Raw genomic sequence first — 20,030 nt, forward strand, 5'->3', positions numbered from 1 at the left:
ACCTTAGCAAACATAACTTACAGGTGACACATTAACAGGGCCAAATATAAATGAAATTATATAAACATCCATTGAAACGAGACCTTTTATGTTTATATAATTAACATAATAAGACTGTAACATATGGCAGAGGTTCACAACCTTCACATTAGTCAATCAGAGGAATGACCTACATCATAATCTCATTAAAACAAGTACATAATCTTCCCAAAACTAACCTCCTATACAACAAAAAAATTACCTAAAAACTAGAAGTGTACATCTGTGGCAGTTAATCATTTCTATCATGTATCTGAAGTCCAGTGTAAAAAGGAATCACTATACACAGCTTCGACTTTAGTAATGTAAGTATCGCCTACGAACTGACTTACATTATAGTTGAAGGTTGACCTGTATATACCCGCACTTGGTGGTGATGATCTTGAAGACGGTTGTGACAGGTTGGTGGTGGTAGTGATCTGGTGGTAGTTAAGGTGGTAAAGTTGTGGTGGTGATAGATGGTGTTGGTGGTGCTGATGGTTATGGTGGTAGTGATGTTGGAGGACTTAGTGGTGGTTGTGTTAGTGATGGTGGTAGTAGTAGTAGTATTGGTCAGTCATGCACATGTATTCGTAAACATGAATACTGTATATACATAAATACATATACATACATAAATACATTAAAAAAATTCATATACTCACACATATATATACACGTAAATAAACAAATGAGTATATGTAAACATATGCATAGGCATACACCCTTACCTACATGTACTCATGTAAACATACGCACATGTACACACACACACACACACACATTTATACATCAATAAATAACAACCCTGCGACTAGCCGGGGGATCAAACCCTTGTTGTTTTAGCCCGCCTCATGTTAAGTGAAAATTCACGATGCTCTAACCTACTGGACCATCCAACCCTACAAAGGTAATGCAGCCAGCAGTGCTAGGTGTTGTACCAATCCCCCGGCTAGTCAGTGTTGTTATTGATTAAATACCACACGTTCGTGGTTACAGTACAATTTGTACTGCTTGTGGAGGCTAGTACACCAAACGGGGAGTAAAATGAAATTAGTTCTGAGGCACCCACACTGTCGTATGTCCTTGGATCACGGTACAATACCTAGCTCTGGTGGGTGCGTGATCATCGTAGGATTGGATGGTCCAGTGGGTGAGAGCACCGTGAATTTTGGCTCACCATGAGGACTAAAAGATGACGGGTTCGATCCCCTGGCTAGTCGCAGTTTTGTTATATACACACACACATATATATACATATATATATGCAAACAATCGCCAACGGGCGATCTTAACTATGAAGAACAAGCCACGGGGGGGGGGAGAATCTTAAGCTCAAGTACTTTCACACTTCTCAGTGCATCATCAGGAGCTGTGCAATGTTGCAAGGCAGCAACCAAAGCAGGGAGAGAAGTCACAGAGTAGCGTAGGTGTCACCGTCCATGGTTACCTATGCTACTCTGAGACTTCTCTCCCTGCTTTGGTTGCTGCCTTGCAACATTGCACAGCTCCTGATGACGCACTGAGAAGTGTGAAAGTACTTGAGCTAAAGATTTCCACCCCCGTGGCTTGTCCTGCATATGTATATATATATATATATATATATATATATATATATATATATATATATATATATATATATATATATATATATATATATACATATATATATATACATATATATATATATGTGTGTGTGTGTGTGTGTGTGTGTGTGTGTGTGTGTGTGTGTGTGTGTGTGTGTGTAATGGGGTCCTCCTCTGGTGTAAACTGTGGGACCCACAGCCTCGGAGAAGTAGATAAAAAGACTTCAAGGACTTTGAAAAGAGAATTAAGGACATGTCCATGCACTCTGCTAGACTAGTGGAACTCCGTGTTCATCAAGAACTGTAAGAAACCCCTGTCGCGTGCCTTAAATGTTCTGTGGAGAGGGAGGATATTCACTAAAAACTGTAGCCCCACTCCACTAGGTAGCATTAAAGCAATTCCAAAGAATTATAGATGGATATCTCTAAAGGTTCACATCACAAAAATCATTGAAGGGATTCTAAGAAGCAAGTTCGCCAAACATTTGGATACCCAAAAATTGCACAGCCCAGGGCAGCATGGGTTTACAACAGGTCGCTCTAGGATGAACATAATACAGGTGCTGTATACACAAAATTTATAACAACCTTCGACAAGTGTAATTATGGTGTAATAACACACAAAATTCGTGATAATGGATTAAAATGAAAAGCAGGTAGATGGATTTGTAGCTTCTTAACCAATAGATTACAAACAGTAATTGTATACAGAGCAAAATCAGAGGAGACTAGAGTGAAAACCTCAGTTCCACGAGGTCCAGTACTCTCATCCTTTACCTCATCCTCATATCTGACATAGAGAGAGATGTAAGCCACAGCAACGTGTCTTCTCTTGCTAACAACATTTGCATCACAGTATCACCCATTGAGATCATGTTAAATCTCGAAGAAGATATAAAATCCTCAAACAGGCTTCAGAAAACGATATGAATTTCAATTAGAACAAATTTCAATTACTCCGCTATGGGAGGGATAAAGTCAGAAAATCTCACCTTCAAAGATCACAACAATGTCTCTATCATAGGATAATAGGATAGATAATGAGAACCTTCAAAACAAGGGATGTCAAGCCAATGATGATGATTCTCTTCAAATCACTTGCTCTCTCTAGGCTGGTATTACAACCCAGGATTCCAAATGGCCTGTTACCCCGGGTGTAATGGGAGCAAATAAACACAGTAGAAAAAGTTTAGACTTATATTATCCTTCACCAATTTATAACAGCAATATGTACACTATGTACAGTGATAAGTATAGTGCACTCCACGGTAAGCAAAGCAGAAATAGAAGCCACAAGATAGCAGACCGTGCTTCAACCAGCTCTAGAATGGGAATGACAAGGGCAGACAGGAGAGCGGTACCCACATAACCTCTGCGATTGCCAAAACCATCTTCTTATTGGCTAGAACCTGGTCACTAGTTGAACGACGGGGCCCCATCATCAACTCTTAGCAACCTGGTTCGCTGGTTGGGGGAGATAGCCTGTAAATGAGGGTGTGTACATGCGCCGAATAAAGGTTACGTACTCTTTGCATGCCACAGCTGGAATATTGCTATACGCTAACAGCCTCTTTCAAGGCAGGCGAAATTGCAGATCTGGAGTATATACAAAGGAGACATAAGTAACAATTAAGTTGCTCGTGTTCACACGTACAGTAGATGAGGATTTTATGGTACATAGAAAACTAGTGAAGATACAACCCTTGAGTGATGGTATGAGATGTTCAGATATTTATGCTGCTCTCAAGTCAATTGTCAATGAATATGGAGGATTTGAAAAGTGTTGCTGTATTGTAAGAGTGCAGGAGCCATGACCGGCAGTAATGTGGGGTTAGTTGGCTTGATATGTCACAGTATATGACATGACCAGCAGTAATGTGGGGTTAGTTGACTTGATATGTCACAGTATATGACATGACCGGCAGTAATGTGGGGTTAGTTGGCTTGATATGTCACAGTATATGACATGACCGGCAGTAATGTGGGGTTAGTTGGCTTGATATGTCACAGTATATGACATGACCAGCAGTAATGTGAGGTTAGTTGACTTGATATGTCACAGTATATGACATGACCAGCAGTAATGTGGGGTTAGTTGGTTTGACATGTCACAGTATATGACATGACCAGCAGTAATGTGGGGTTAGTTGGCTTGACATGTCACAGTATATGACATGACCAGCAGTAATGTGGGGTTAGTTGGCTTGACTTGTCACAATCTATGACATGGCCTGACGCTTCACGCAGATGCGTAAAGCGTCAGGCCATGTTATTTTCTTTCTAATATCTTTTGTTAGCCATCATCTTCCTCCATCTTCCATCGTCATCTTTCTCAATCATCTTCTGTCATAATCCTCCCTCATCTTCCTCCATCACTTTCTTTCATCGCCATCCTCCACCGTCTTCCTCTAACATCTTCCTCCATCATCTTCCCCTACCGTCTTCCTCCATCATATTTCTCCATCATCTTCCTCCATCATCTTCCTCCATCATCTTCCTACATCGTCTTCCTCCATCATGTTCCTCAAGGTTCGTGACATCTGCGCTGAATTGTTTCGTTTTTTTCTCTCTTCGTCAACAATGCCAGACCCGCCTATGTTCATCTGAGTTTTTCTTTACCCTCTCTCTCTCTCTCTCTCTCTCTCTCTCTCTCTTTTATTTTTTTACACAGGGTTTGACAAGGTTAGGTTAAGGATCCCTAGCTTTATTGACAAGCTATTTACAGGTTAAGGATCCCTAACTTTACTGACAAGCTATTTACAGGTTAAGGATTCCTTAACTTAATTGACGAATGTGTTCCATATTCGAATCATCCTGGGGATAAATGATCTCAGACGAAGTGTTGCTCTGGAGAAGGGTACAGCCAGGGTGAAGTTGCTGCTTTTTGCCCGTCTTGTGGTATAGAAGGTTGCCACTCGCTGTCCTCGAAGTGGATCCAATTGTGGTACTTTGACAATGATGGCCTTGTACATAACAGTAAGGCCACCCATATCTTTCCTGTGTTGAATGCTCTGCTGAAATGACAGATCTATCCAGGGTTGGTCTAGGCGAGAGATGAAACGTCTTGCTATGTTCTCTACTGTCAATTATTACTATTATAATCAAAAAGAAGCGCTAAGCCACAAGGGCTATACAGCGTTGCAGGGTAGGGAAGGAAGCTAGGGTATTGGGTGGCAGAAGGGGGAGGGATGATCAGTAGGTTACAGAAAACAGCGGGGCAGGGGATAGTGCGGGGGTAGAGGGTAGCAAGAGATTGAGGTAGAAAGGGCTGAAGGCATCAGAGTTTGTGAAGTAAGTCAGTTGTTGTCAAAAAGTCAATGAGAGAGCCCGGATGAAAGGTGGGTCTATCAGCGAGAAGGGAAGGTAAAGAGAGAGCAGCAGAGCAAAGACAACGATGGAGGTAAATTCTGCGTGCTCGTTGATAAAGTGGGCAGTCCAACAGAATGTGGCTGACTGATAATGGAGCCTGACAATTCTCACAGAGAGGAGCAGGGCGCCTCTCCGTGAGATATCCATGAGTAAGATGAGTATGGCCAATGTGAAGACGGGAGATAGTCTCCCAACCTCGACACTGGTGACAAGAAGACGGCCAGTAACCTATACTCGGTTCAATAGACTGAAGTTTGTTACCGAGCATAGTAGACCAACGTTGTTGCCAACGGGTGTGAAGGTGGGTAGCTATTGCAGCAAAATAGTCCGTAAATGGAACACCTCTATATGAAACTGGTAGGTCATGTACTGCTGACCGCGCAGCAGTGTCTGCCTGTTCATTGCCCTGTACGTCAACATGACCAGGGACCCAACAAAAAACAATATCTTTATGCTTGGTAAAGATGCGGTGTAGCCAAAGTTGGATACGGAGAACTAAGGGGTGAGGTGCATCAAATTTCTGTATAGCCTGTAAGGCACTAAGGGAGTCCCTACTGTTAAGCAGTCGCAGATGAGATGGGGGGCAGGCTAACCTAGAAAGTAGAGCATACACAAGGTGTGAGCGTACTTGTGTCTCGTAAATCTTGCAAACAAGGCAGCCAGGAAGCTTACAGCACTTCGCCATATGTCGCATCTGCTTGACAGTAGGGGTTGCAAGATTCTGTACGAGGCACAAGTACGCTCACACCTTGAGTATGCTCCACTTTCTTGGTTCGCCTGCACCCCTCTCTCTCTTTCTCTCTCTCTCTCTCTCTGTCTCTCTATCTCTTCTTTTTTTACACAGGGTTGGACAAGGTTAGGTTAAGGATCCCTAACTTTATTGGTAAGCTATTGTCAAGTTAAGGATTCCTAACTTTACTGACAAGCTATTTACAAGTTACGGACTCCTAACTTTGTTGACATGCTAAGAGCTGTTACTTACATCAGCTCATTAGAAAGCATTTTTTTGTTATGAAACATACAAGTAGGGAACAGGATGAAGTTGGAGCCATCTGTGGGCCAACATTTTCATTTGATCAACTGACTTTATCTCGTTGACATCATTATGCTGCACGAATGTGTTCCATATTCGAGTCATCCTGGATATATATGATCTCAGATGAAGTGATGTTCTGGAGATTGGTACAACCAGAGTGAAGTTGAAAGTTAAGACACATGTGCAACATCTGGTTATCTTTATTGTAGACGTTTCGCCATCCAGTGGCTTTATCAATACAGGTTTTAGGACATAATTAGAAGACAGTATAACTATGTACAAAAGATGAGGTAAACAGTCCCTCAGCCTTGGAGTTGGTGTTGAGAGCACCGTGGCTGTAGAGATTCTGGAGCACAAGCAAGGAGACTGGCGCTTATATAGGCGTCAGTGGATAGGGACGGGCAGCAGACGAGGGCATAGTCACTGGTAGGCGGGATTCCCCAGTGGAAGTAGGTCCTACCCAAAGGGATGGGTTAGTTGTAGTAGTAGTTGTAGTAGCCGTGAAGAAGGTCATGTAGCTGTCCTCTGAACCAAGATTCCATGATGTTGCAGTGTCTGACAAGTTGTGCAAGATGGGTATACGTTACCGACAAGACGAAAGTTAAGACACATGTGCAACATCTGGTTATCTTTATTGTAGACGTTTCGCCACCCAGTGGCTTTATCAATACTGACGCCTACATAAGCGCCAGTCTCCTTGCTTGTCCTCCAGAATCTCTACAACCTCGGTGCTCTCCACACCATCTTCAAGGCTGAGGGACTGTTTACCTCATCTTTTGTGTATACTTCTACTGTCTTCTAATCATGTCCTAGAATCTGTATTGATAAAGCCACTGGATGGCGAAACGTCTACAATAAAGATAACCAGATGTTTCACATGTGTCTTAACTTTCATTTTGTCGGTATTGTATACCCTTCTTGCACAGAGTGAAGGTGCTGCTTTCTGCCCGTCTTGTGGTATAGAAGTTTGCTTCTCGCTGCCCTCGAAGTGAAGCGAAGTGTGGTACTTTAACAATGTTGGCATTGTACTTAACAGTAAGGCGGCCCACATCCCTCCTGTGTTAAACCGCGGGTTCAATCCCGGCCGGGGTATGGTTTGTTTGCAATCGTGTCATTACGATTTCGTGAGTCTTGAAGGCTCTGCTGAAATAACAGACCTATCCAGGATGGGTCCAGGCGAGAGATGAGACGTTTTGCTATGTTCCTATGTCAAGCAGTCGCAGATAAGAGGGGACACAGGTAAACCATGAAAGTGGAGCATACTCTAGGTGTGAGTGTACTTGTGCCTCATACAGAATCTTGCAACCCCTACTGTCAAGCAGATGCGAGATACGTAAGCTTCCTGGATGCCTTGTTTGCAAGATTTGCAACGTGGTTCTTCACGGTCCATTTGGAGTCAAATTTCACCCCAAAGATATCTACTTCTTCCCCGGGTACCAACACGTGCCCATTCATACCTATTACTGCTCCTGTATTACCATCATGGTGCCTTGAGACCATCATCTTTTGTGTTTTATCTGGTGAAAATGTTACTTGCCCTAGGTTTCCCCAAGTTGATATAGCTCTTAGTTGGTTATAGATGTAGGTTAGAGCAACAGTCGTCTGTATATGAATGGGATTCTGGGATGAAATGAAAAAAAGTCATTGAAGTTGACATTCCATAACAATGGCCCAAGCACACCTGCCCCAATAAGATGTCTTGCTGATTCTGTTCCATTGAGAACTACTCTTGGAGATCTACCATGAAGGTAAGAACTGAGGAAACATAGTGTAAAGCCTGCCATTCCCAGTGCTTGCAACTTTGCCAAGAGGCTCTGGTGCCACACTCGGTCGAAAGCACCAGCAATGTCCAGTGCTATCACTCAGCTGACGTTGGATTCATCCAGTGGCTGGTGCCATTTAGTGGAGAGGTTTTACAACAGATCATTTGTCTTGAGATTATTGTCTCAAGGATCTTGCTAGTGATTGACAGGAGTGACACTGGTCTGTAGTTGTTAATTTTCTTTCTCCCTCTCTCTCTCTCTCTCTCTCTCTCTCTCTCTCTCTCTCTCTCTCTCTCTCTCTCTCTCTCTCTCTCTCTCTCTCTCTCTCTCTCTCTCTCTCTCTCTCTCTCGTTATACATGGTTTGACAAGGTTAAGGATCCCTAGCTTTATTGACAAGCTATTTACAGGTTAAGGATTCCTAACTTTATTGACAAGCTAAGAGCTGTTACCTACATCAGCTCATTTGAAAGCATTTTTATTGTTATGAGACATACAAGTAAAGAACAGGATGAAGTTGGAGCCATCTGTGGGCCAGCATTTTCATCTGATCAACTGACTATCTCGTTGACATCATAATGCAGTACGAGTGTGTTCCAGACTCGAGTCATCCTGGGAATAAATGATCTCAGATAAAGTGATGTCCTGGAGAAGGGTACAGCCAGAGTGAAGTTGCTGCTTTCTGCCTGTCTTGTGGTATAGAAACTTGCTTCAAGCTGTCCTCGAAGTGGATCCAAGTGTGGTACTTTTACAATATTGACCTTGTACATAACAGTAAGGCTACCCACATCCCTCCTGTGTTGAAGGCTTTGCTGAAATGACAGATCTATTCAGGATTGGTCCAGACTAGAGATGAGACGTCTTGCTCTGTTCTCTACTCTGCCAAGCAGTCGCAGATGAGAAGGGGGGCAGGCGAACCAAGAAAGTGGAGCATACTCAAGGTGTGAGCGTACTTGTGCCTCGTACAAAATCTTGCAGCCCCTGCTGTCATGCAGATGCGAGATACGGCGAAGTGCTGTAAGCTTCTTGGCTGCCTTGTTTGCAAGGTTTACAACGTGGTTTTTCATGATCAGTTTGGAGTCAAATATCACTCCAAGGATATCAACTTCTTCCCCAGGTGCCAACACCTTCTCATTCATCCTTACTACTGCACCGGCATTACTATCTTGGTTCCTAGAGATCATCATTTGTGTTTTCTCAGGTGCAAATGTTACTTGCATCTATTCCCACAAGCTGATATAGCTCTGAGCTGGTGATTGATGTAGGTCAGAGCAGCTGGCATTTATTCTCTTGGATAAGTGAATGTCAGTGTACAATCGTCTGCATATGCATGGGATTCTGGGATGAGATGAAGAAAGTCATTGAAGTAGACATTCCATAACAATGGTCCCAGAGCACTTCCTTGTGGAACACTTGCCCCAATTGGATGTCTTGCTGATTCTGTTCCTTTGAGAACTACCCTTAGAGATCTACCATGAAGGTAATCACTGAGGAGACATAGCATAGAGCCTGCAATTCCCAGAGCTTGCAGTTTTGCTAAGAGGCCCTGGTGCCACACCCGGTCGAAAGCACCAGCAATGTCCAGTGCTACCAAACAGCTGACTTTGGATTCATCCAGTGACTGGTGCCACTTAGTAGAGAGGTTTAATTAACAACAGATCAGCAGCAGAGTAACCTTTCCTGAAGCCATATTGACGGTCACAAAGTAGTGAGTGATAGTCAAAAAACTCTTGTCATTTGTCTTGAGATTATTGTCTCAAGGAGCTTGCCAGTGATTGACAGAAGTGACACTGGTCTGTAGTTGCTGATTTCTGCTCTGCTCTTCTTTTTGTGAACAGGGACTACATTTGCTCTTTTCACAGAGAAGGCCATTTACACTGTACTAGGCAGTGCTGAAAGATGCGAGTTAGAGGCGCTGGTCTGCGCATCTTCTCAGCAATCTTGGGCTCAACTTGTCTGGGCCCAAAGCCTTTTCTTGGCCAAGCGATTTAAGAAGGAAGTGCACCTCTTCCTGCCTTATTGTCACCACTGACAGTTTTGACACAGTTCTTATAGCTAGCCAAGGAGGGCTCCTTGCTGGATAAGGAACTTGCATTTTGGTAGCAAAGTGTTCGGCAAAGAGGTCCGCTTTCTCTTGACTACTAGTAGAGGTGGTCCCATCCTGTCGATTTAGAGGTGGAATGAGTTCATCAGGCAGATAACCTTGTCTGTCCTTGACAGGGGCCACCAGGTTTTGGAGCCTACCCTACTTGATGCTAGCTTTCTTCTTGTGTCCATCTCCCATTTAGCGATGGCCCACTTTTGAATGTCACCCATATGCTTACAGGCTTGCCTGTGCAAGTTCCTGTTATAGGTGGTAGGATGTCTCTTATACCTTCGCCATGCTTTGTACTTAGCAGTAGCAGCCTCTCTACAACGATAGCCAAACCTAGGCTGATCTGTAGGCTTCGTCACATATTGCCGGTGAGGAATGTGTTCTTATTGTAGATTAAGGATGTGTCTAGTGAAGGTTTTCACTTGGTTGTCAACATTCCCTTGGAGAAGAGCATTCCAATTGGTGGTGGCGAGCTCAGAGCAAAGGGCTGACCAATTATCTCTTTCTCATAGCCAGGTTGTGCGTGTGGACTCCTCACCTCGTTCTGTTGGGATCTCAAGTATCGTAAAAACAGCCTTGTGATCAGATGATTCAATGTAGCCGAGGGGTTGACAAGTGACTATACCTTCTGCTAGATCGCTCACTACTGGGTCAAAGGAGGAGCCAGAGATGTGAATAAGGAAATCAACAAAGTTTCTCATGTCAAATACAAGGTTAAGATTTCAAACATAATTTACAAGCTAATAACTGTTAGATATTTCGATAATGTCGTTATGCTATATGAATATATTCCAAACTCGAGTCATCCTGGAATAAATGATTCCAAATGAAGTGATGTTCTGGAGAAGGTTATAGAGTGAAGTTGCTGCTGGCTGCCCGTCTTGTGGTGTAGACGCTCATTTCTCACTGCGCTCGGAGTAGAGCCAAGTGTACTACCCTGACAATATTGTCCTTGCACATAACAGTAAGGCCACCCATATTTCTCATGTATTGAAGGCTCTTCCAAAATGGCATTTCTCCAGGCTGGATCTAGGCGAGAGATGAGTCCTCTTGCTCTGTTCTTTATTCTGTGAAAAAGTCGCAGATAAGACGGGGGACAGTCAGTTCAAGAAAGTGGAGCATACCCAAGGTGTGAGCGCACTTGTGGCTCGTACAGACTTTTGCAGCCTCAGCTGTTGAGTAGATGATATTTGGACACACACGCAACATCTGGGTATCTTCATTGTTGACGTTTCGCCAACCAGTGGCTTTATCAATACAAATTCAAGGACATAATTTGAAGACCGAAGATGAGGTAAAGAGTCCCTCAGCCTTGGAGTTGTGGAGAGCACCGAGGTTGTAGAGATTCTGCAGTACAACAAGGAGACTGGCGCTTATATAAGCGTCAGTACTGATAAAGCCACTGGATGGCGAAACGTCTACAATAAAGATAACCAGATGCTGTTGGAGTGTGAGCAAAGTAACATTTATGAAGGGATTCAGGGAAACCGGCAGGCCGGACTTGAGTCCTGGAGATGGGAAGTACAGTGCCTGCACTCTGAAGGAGGGGTGTTAATGTTGCAGTTTAAAAACTGTAGTGTAAAGCACCCTTCTGGCAAGACAGTGATGGAGTGAATGATGGTGAAAGTTTTTCTTTATCTTGTCACCCTGCCGATATGTTTCACCCCAGGTGATATGTTTCACGCCAGGTGATATGTTTCACCCCAGGTGATATGTTTCACCCCAGGTGATATGTTTCACCCCAGGTGATATGTTTCACCCCAGGTGATATGTTTCACCCCAGGTGATATGTTTCACCCCAGGTGATATGTTTCACCCCAGGTGATATGTTTCACCCCAGGTGATATGTTTCACCCCAGGTGATATGTTTCACCCCAGGTGATATGTTTCACCCCAGGTGATATGTTTCACCCCAGGTGATATGTTTCACCCCAGGTGATATGTTTCACCCCAGGTGATATGTTTCACCCCAGGTGATATGTTTCACCCCAGGTGATATGTTTCACCCCAGGTGATATGTTTCACCCCAGGTGATATGTTTCACCCCAGGTGATATGTTTCACCCCAGGTGATATGTTTCACCCCAGGTGATATGAGGTGATATGTTTCACCCCAGGTGATATGTTTCACCCCAGGTGATATGTTTCACCCCAGGTGATATGTTTCACCCCAGGTGATATGTTTCACCCCAGGTGATATGTTTCACCCCTGGTGATATGTTTCACCCCAGGTGATATGTTTCACCCCTGGTGATATGTTTCACCCCAGGTGATATGTTTCACCCCAGGTGATATGTTTCACCCCAGGTGATATGTTTCACCCCAGGTGATATGTTTCACCCCAGGTGATATGTTTCACCCCAGGTGATATGTTTCACCCCAGGTGATATGTTTCACCCCAGGTGATATGTTTCACCCTGGTGATATGTTTCACCCCTGGTGATATGTTTCACCCCAGGTGATATGTTTCACCCCAGGTGATATGTTTCACCCCAGGTGATATGTTTCACCCCAGGTGATATGTTTCACCCCAGTTGATATGTTTCACCCCAGATGATATGTTTCACCCCAGATGATATGTTTCACCCCAGATATGTTTCACCCCAGATATGTTTCACCCCAGATGATATGTTTCACCCCAGATGATATGTTTCACACCAGATGATATGTTTCACCCCAGATGATATGTTTCACCCCAGATGATATGTTTCACCCCAGATGATATGTTTCACCCCAGATGATATGTTTCACCCCAGATGATATGTTTCACCCCAGATGATATGTTTCACCCCAGATGATATGTTTCACCCCAGATGATATGTTTCACCCCAGATATGTTTCACCCCAGATGATATGTTTCACCCCAGATATGTTTCACCCCAGATATGTTTCACCCCAGATATGTTTCACCCCAGATATGTTTCACCCCAGATATGTTTCACCCCAGATATGTTTCACCCCAGATGATATGTTTCACCCCAGATATGTTTCACCCCAGATGATATGTTTCACCCCAGATGATATGTTTCACCCCAGATGATATGTTTCACCCCAGATGATATGTTTCACCCCAGATGATATGTTTCACCCCAGATGATATGTTTCACACCAGATGATATGTTTCACCCCAGATGATATGTTTCACCCCAGGTGATATGTTTCACCCCAGGTGATATGTTTCACCCCAGGTGATATGTTTCACCCCAGGTGATATGTTTCACCCCATGTGATATGTTTCATGTTTCACCCCCAGGTGATATGTTTCACCCCAGGTGATATGTTTCACCCCAGGTGATATGTTTCACCCCAGGTGATATGTTTCACCCCAGGTGATATGTTTCACCCCAGGTGATATGTTTCACCCCAGGTGATATGTTTCACCCCAGGTGATATGTTTCACCCCAGGTGATATGTTTCACCCCAGGTGATATGTTTCACCCCAGGTGATATGTTTCACCCCAGGTGATATGTTTCACCCCAGGTGATATGTTTCACCCCAGGTGATATGTTTCACCCCAGGTGATATGTTTCACCCCAGGTGATATGTTTCACCCCAGGTGATATGTTTCACCCCAGGTGATATGTTTCACCCCAGGTGATATGTTTCACCCCAGGTGATATGTTTCACCCCAGGTGATATGTTTCACCCCAGGTGATATGTTTCACCCCAGGTGATATGTTTCACCCCAGGTGATATGTTTCACCCCAGGTGATATGTTTCACCCCAGGTGATATGTTTCACCCCAGGTGATATGTTTCACCCCAGGTGATATGTTTCACCCCAGGTGATATGTTTCACCCCAGGTGATATGTTTCACCCCAGGTGATATGTTTAACCCCATGTGATATGTTTCACCCCAGGTGATATGTTTCACCCCAGGTGATATGTTTCACCCCAGGTGATATGTTTCACCCCAGGTGATATGTTTGATCCCAGGTGATATGTTTCACCCCAGGTGATATGTTTCACCCCAGGTAATATGTTTCACCCCAGGTGATATGTTTCACCCCAGGTGATATGTTTCACCCCAGGTGATATGTTTCACCCCAGGTGATATGTTTCACCCCAGGTGATATGTTTCACCCCAGGTGATATGTTTCACCCCAGGTGATATGTTTCACCCCAGGTGATATGTTTCACCCCAGGTGATATGTTTCACCCCAGGTGATATGTTTCACCCCAGGTGATATGTTTCACCCCAGGTGATATGTTTCACCCCAGGTGATATGTTTCACCCCAGGTGATATGTTTCACCCCAGGTGATATGTTTCACCCCAGGTGATATGTTTCACCCCAGGTGATATGTTTCACCCCAGGTGATATGTTTCACCCCAGGTGATATGTTTCACCCCAGGTGATATGTTTCACCCCAGGTGATATGTTTCACCCCAGGTGATATGTTTCACCCCAGGTGATATGTTTCACCCCAGGTGATATGTTTCACCCCAGGTGATATGTTTCACCCCAGGTGATATGTTTCACCCCAGGTGATATGTTTCACCCCAGGTGATATGTTTCACCCCAGGTGATATGTTTCACCCCAGGTGATATGTTTCACCCCAGGTGATATGTTTCACCCCAGGTGATATGTTTCACCCATGGTGATGTGTTTCACCACAGGTGATATGTTTCACCCCAGGTGATATGTTTCACCCCAGGTGATATGTTTCACCCCAGGTGATATGTTTCACCCCAGGTGATATGTTTCACCCCAGGTGATATGTTTCACCCCAGGTGATATGTTTCACCCCAGGTGATATGTTTCACCCCAGGTGATATGTTTCACCCCAGGTGATATGTTTCACCCCAGGTGATATGTTTCACCCCAGGTGATATGTTTCACCCCAGGTGATATGTTTCACCCCAGGTGATATGTTTCACCCCAGGTGATATGTTTCACCCCAGGTGATATGTTTCACCCCAGGTGATATGTTTCACCCATGGTGATGTGTTTCACCACAGGTGATATGTTTCACCCCAGGTGATATGTTTCACCCCAGGTGATATGTTTCACCCCAGGTGATATGTTTCACCCCAGGTGATATGTTTCACCCCAGGTGATATGTTTCACCCCAGGTGATATGTTTCACCCCAGGTGATATGTTTCACCCCAGGTGATATGTTTCACCCCAGGTGATATGTTTCACCCCAGGTGATATGTTTCACCCCAGGTGATATGTTTCACCCCAGGTGATATGTTTCACCCCAGGTGATATGTTTCACCCCAGGTGATATGTTTCACCCCAGGTGATATGTTTCACCCCAGGTGATATGTTTCACCCCAGGTGATATGTTTCACCCCAGGTGATATGTTTCACCCCAGGTGATATGTTTCACCCCAGGTGATATGTTTCACCCCAGGTGATATGTTTCACCCCAGGTGATATGTTTCACCCCAGGTGATATGTTTCACCCCAGGTGATATGTTTCACCCCAGGTGATATGTTTCACCCCAGGTGATATGTTTCACCCCAGGTGATATGTTTCACCCCAGGTGATATGTTTCACCCCAGGTGATATGTTTCACCCCAGGTGATATGTTTCACCCCAGGTGATATGTTTCACCCCAGGTGATATGTTTCACCCCAGGTGATATGTTTCACCCCAGGTGATATGTTTCACCCCAGGTGATATGTTTCACCCCAGGTGATATGTTTCACCCCAGGTGATATGTTTCACCCCAGGTGATATGTTTCACCCCTGGTGATATGTTTCACCCCAGGTGATATGTTTCACCCCAGGTGATATGTTTCACCCCAGGTGATATGTTTCACCCCAGGTGATATGTTTCACCCCAGGTGATATGTTTCACCCCAGGTGATATGTTTCACCCCAGGTGATATGTTTCACCCCAGGTGATATGTTTCACCCCAGGTGATATGTTTCACCCCAGGTGATATGTTTCACCCCAGGTGATATGTTTCACCCCAGGTGATATGTTTCACCCCAGGTGATATGTTTCACCCCAGGTGATATGTTTCACCCCAGGTGATATGTTTCACCCCAGGTGATATGTTTCACCCCAGGTGATATGTTTCACCCCAGGTGATATGTTTCACCCCAGGTGATATGTTTCACCCCAGGTGATATGTTTCACCCCAGGTGATATGTTTCACCCCAGGTGATATGTTTCACCCCAGGTGATATGTTTCACCCCAGGTGATATGTTTCACCCCAGGTGATATGTTTCACCCCAGGTGATATGTTTCACCCAGGTGATATGTTTCACCCCAGGTGATATGTTTCACCCCAGGTGATATGTTTCACCCCAGGTGATATGTTTCACCCCAGGTGATATGTTTCACCCCAGGTGATATGTTTCACCCCAGGTGATATGTTTCACCCCAGGTGATATGTTTCACCCCAGGTGATATGTTTCACCCCACCCCAGGTGATATGTTTCACCCCAGGTGATATGTTTCACCCCAGGTGATATGTTTCAAACCAGGTGATATGTTTCAGGTGATATGTTTCACCCCAGGTGATATGTTTCACCCCAGGTGATATGTTTCACCCCAGGTGATATGTTTCAGGTGATATGTTTCACCCCAGGTGATATGTTTCACCCCAGGTGATATGTTTCACCCCAGGTGATATGTTTCACCCCAGGTGATATGTTTCACCCCAGGTGATATGTTTCACCCCAGGTGATATGTTTCACCCCAGGTGATATGTTTCACCCCAGGTGATATGTTTCACCCCAGGTGATATGTTTCACCCCAGGTGATATGTTTCACCCCAGGTGATGTTTCACCCCAGGTGATATGTTTCACCCCAGGTGATATGTTTCACCCCAGGTGATATGTTTCACCCCAGGTGATATGTTTCACCCCAGGTGATATGTTTCACCCCAGGTGATATGTTTCACCCCAGGTGATATGTTTCACCCCAGGTGATATGTTTCACCCCAGGTGATATGTTTCACCCCAGGTGATATGTTTCACCCCAGGTGATATGTTTCACCCCAGGTGATATGTTTCACCCCAGGTGATATGTTTCACCCCTGGTGATATGTTTCACCCCAGGTGATATGTTTCACCCCAGGTGATATGTTTCACCCCAGGTGATATGTTTCACCCCAGGTGATATGTTTCACCCCAGGTGATATGTTTCACCCCAGGTGATATGTTTCACCCCAGGTGATATGTTTCACCCCAGGTGATATGTTTCACCCCAGGTGATATGTTTCACCCCAGGTGATATGTTTCACCCCAGGTGATATGTTTCACCCAGGTGATATGTTTCAGGTGATATGTTTCACCCCAGGTGATATGTTTCACCCCCAGGTGATATGTTTCACCCCAGGTGATATGTTTCACCCCAGGTGATATGTTTCACCCCAGGTGATATGTTTCACCCCAGGTGATATGTTTCACCCCAGGTGATATGTTTCACCCCAGGTGATATGTTTCACCCCAGGTGATATGTTTCACCCCAGGTGATATGTTTCACCCCAGGTGATATGTTTCACCCCAGGTGATATGTTTCACCCCAGGTGATATGTTTCACCCCAGGTGATATGTTTCACCCCAGGTGATATGTTTCACCCAGGTGATATGTTTCAGGTGATCTGTTTCACCCCAGGTGATATGTTTCAGCCCAGTTGATATGTTTCACCCCTGGTGATATGTTTCACCCCAGGTGATATGTTTCACCCCAGGTGATATGTTTCACCCCAGGTGATATGTTTCACCCCAGGTGATATGTTTCACCCCAGGTGATATGTTTCACCCCAGGTGATATGTTTCACCCCAGGTGATATGTTTCACCCCAGGTGATATGTTTCAGGTGATATGTTTCACCCCAGGTGATATGTTTCAAACCAGGTGATATGTTTCACCCCTGGTGATATGTTTCACCCCAGGTGATATGTTTCCCCTCAGGTGATATGTTTCACCCCAGGTGATATGTTTCACCCCAGGTGATATGTTTCACCCCAGGTGATATGTTTCACCCCAGGTGATATGTTTCACCCCAGGTGATATGTTTCACCCCAGGTGATATGTTTCACCCCAGGTGATATGTTTCACCCCAGGTGATATGTTTCACCCCAGGTGATATGTTTCACCCCAGGTGATATGTTTCACCCCAGGTGATATGTTTCACCCCAGGTGATATGTTTCACCCCAGGTGATATGTTTCACCCCAGGTGATATGTTTCACCCCAGGTGATATGTTTCACCCCAGGTGATATGTTTCACCCCAGGTGATATGTTTCACCCCAGGTGATATGTTTCACCCCAGGTGATATGTTTCACCCCAGGTGATATGTTTCACCCCAGGTGATATGTTTCACCCCAGGTGATATGTTTCACCCCAGGTGATATGTTTCACCCCAGGTGATATGTTTCACCCCAGGTGATATGTTTCACCCCAGGTGATATGTTTCACCCCAGGTGATATGTTTCACCCCAGGTGATATGTTTCACCCCAGGTGATATGTTTCACCCCAGGTGATATGTTTCACCCCAGGTGATATGTTTCACCCCAGGTGATATGTTTCACCCCAGGTGATATGGTGATATGTTTCACCCCAGGTGATATGTTTCACCCCAGGTGATATGTTTCACCCCAGGTGATATGTTTCACCCCAGGTGATATGTTTCACCCCAGGTGATATGTTTCACCCCAGGTGATATGTTTCACCCCAGGTGATATGTTTCACCCCAGGTGATATGTTTCACCCCAGGTGATATGTTTCACCCCAGGTGATATGTTTCACCCCAGGTGATATGTTTCACCCCAGGTGATATGTTTCACCCCAGGTGATATGTTTCACCCCAGGTGATATGTTTCACCCCAGGTGATATGTTTCACCCCAGGTGATATGTTTCACCCCAGGTGATATGTTTCACCCCAGGTGATATGTTTCACCCCAGGTGATATGTTTCACCCCAGGTGATATGTTTCACCCCAGGTGATATGTTTCACCCCAGGTGATGTTTCACCCCAAGTGATATGTTTCACCCCAGGTGATATGTTTCACCCCCAGGTGATATGTTTCACCCCAAGTGATGTTTCACCCCAAGTGATATGTTTCACCCCAGGTGATATGTTTCACCCCAGGTGATATGTTTCACCCCAGGTGATATGTTTCACCCCAGGTGATATGTTTCACCCCAGGTGATATGTTTCACCCCAGGTGATATGTTTCACCCCAGGTGATATGTTTCACCCCAGGTGATATGTTTCACCCCAGGTGATATGTTTCACCCCAGGTGATATGTTTCACCCCAGGTGATATGTTTCACCCCAGGTGATATGTTTCACCCCAGGTGATATGTTTCACCCCAGGTGATATGTTTCACCCCAGGTGATATGTTTCACCCCAGGTGATATGTTTCACCCCAGGTGATATGTTTCACCCCAGGTGATATGTTTCACCCCAGGTGATATGTTTCACCCCAGGTGATATGTTTCACCCCAGGTGATATGTTTCACCCCAGGTGATATGTTTCACCCCAGGTGATATGTTTCACCCCAGGTGATATGTTTCACCCCAGGTGATATGTTTCACCCCAGGTGATATGTTTCACCCCAGGTGATATGTTTCACCCCAGGTGATATGTTTCACCCCAGGTGATATGTTTCACCCCAGGTGATATGTTTCACCCCAGGTGATATGTTTCACCCCAGGTGATATGTTTCACCCCAGGTGATATGTTTCACCCCAGGTGATATGTTTCACCCCAGGTGATATGTTTCACCCCAGGTGATATGTTTCACCCCAGGTGATATGTTTCACCCCAGGTGATATGTTTCACCCCAGGTGATATGTTTCACCCCAGGTGATATGTTTCACCCCAGGTGATATGTTTCACCCCAGGTGATATGTTTCACCCCAGGTGATATGTTTCACCCCAGGTGTTAGGTGATATGTTTCACCCCAGGTGATATGTTTCACCGCCGGTGATATGTTTCACCCCAGGTGATATGCTTCACCCCAGGTGATATGTTTCACCCCAGGTGATATGTTTCACCCCAGGTGATATGTAGACAGGATGTTCCAAAGATGGGACAAAGAAACAAAGAGTCACAATAGGAAGTTGAAGACTCAGATGAGTCAAAGGGATGCTAGGAAGTATATCTTCAGCCACAGAGGTGTTAGGAAGTGGAATAGCCTAGAAAGTGATGTAGTGGAGGCAGAAACCATACATAGTTTTAA

Source organism: Cherax quadricarinatus, chromosome 79 (genome assembly GCF_038502225.1).
Source record: "Cherax quadricarinatus isolate ZL_2023a chromosome 79, ASM3850222v1, whole genome shotgun sequence".
NCBI lineage: Eukaryota > Metazoa > Arthropoda > Malacostraca > Decapoda > Parastacidae > Cherax > Cherax quadricarinatus.